Here is a 1,205-nt window from a genome sequence, read left to right on the forward strand (position 1 = left end):
TCGCCAGCGAAGGTGCCAGCGGGAACGTGGGGACGGGCTCGAAGCCTGCCTTGGAGGGACACGTCCCCTGCTTGTCACCGGCAGGCTCTTCTCCATGTCTCACCTGGGTTTTAATGCTATAAAAAAAAAAAATTAATTAATCCAGCAATGCTTTCCAGTAGTGGGAAGGCCGGGAGGTGCCAGTGTCCCCTGGCTGTCCTCACTCCCCTACAGGGGGAGGAGGAGCCCATAAGTCCCACGGGGACCCCCGATAGGGATGGGGGCACCGAGAGGAAACCCCAACATCCACCCCCTTCGCAAACACCCTGGAGCTCTCCCTGCAAAACCCCATCATCCCAAGCGCTCCGAAGACAATACACGCTTCCATTTCCATAAAAAATCATGCTTACTGAAAAACACCCGTTTTCATCGCAAACAAACCCCTTGGATTCTACGCTGTTGAGCAGTTCGACTTCATTTTGTAGTTCACATTTATTTCATCACGGCACAATTGACAGCTATAATGCTCTGCACTATGTATTGCCATCGCTCCAGCAATATGAAATTAAGCACTGCTCTTTTTTTTCACTATTATTATTTTTCACTAAGACTACAGTGCGTCTTCCCTGGCTTTGCTTCCAGTTGGTTTTGTTTGTTGTTTTTTTTTTCTTTGAGTTTGTAGGTATTTTTTTGCCATTATAAACAAAGGGAGGAGCATGGAGAGATAAATCTATAGAAAATGAAGTAGCAGGAATAAGTGCTTACCGAACTTGGGAGTAACTAACAGCTCACCTAACCAAAGAACTAGTGCCAAGACCTGCATAGTTGCATTTTCAAGCCTCTGCACTCTTACAGAGTGAAAAAGGGATGTTCTCTAACCTAACAAATAATAAATAGCCCTGTTAATAAAGGGAGAGCGGCTTTTAGTGCTGGTTAAATAAAACATATCCACTATAATTAATAAAAAAAACACCCCACAGTAAGTTGCATTAGCCCTTCAGAGTGAAAAATGGGCTTCTTAAATTTGGAGCATTTTTGCCACGTAGGCCAGCAAGATCAGGATTTCACCCACTGAGACCAACGGGATGGTGGTTGGAATAAATCTCCGACCCAGCAACACGTTAAAAACTCACGTACGGGCAACTGTGAGCTGGAGGGGTTCAGCCAGAGCTTACAGACCTGTTTCTTCTGTCCTGCATCCAGCACTGGCACCGGGGCAGCCCCCA

Source organism: Apaloderma vittatum, unplaced genomic scaffold (genome assembly GCF_000703405.1).
Source record: "Apaloderma vittatum isolate BGI_N311 unplaced genomic scaffold, ASM70340v1 scaffold31571, whole genome shotgun sequence".
Taxonomy (NCBI): Eukaryota; Metazoa; Chordata; class Aves; order Trogoniformes; family Trogonidae; genus Apaloderma; species Apaloderma vittatum.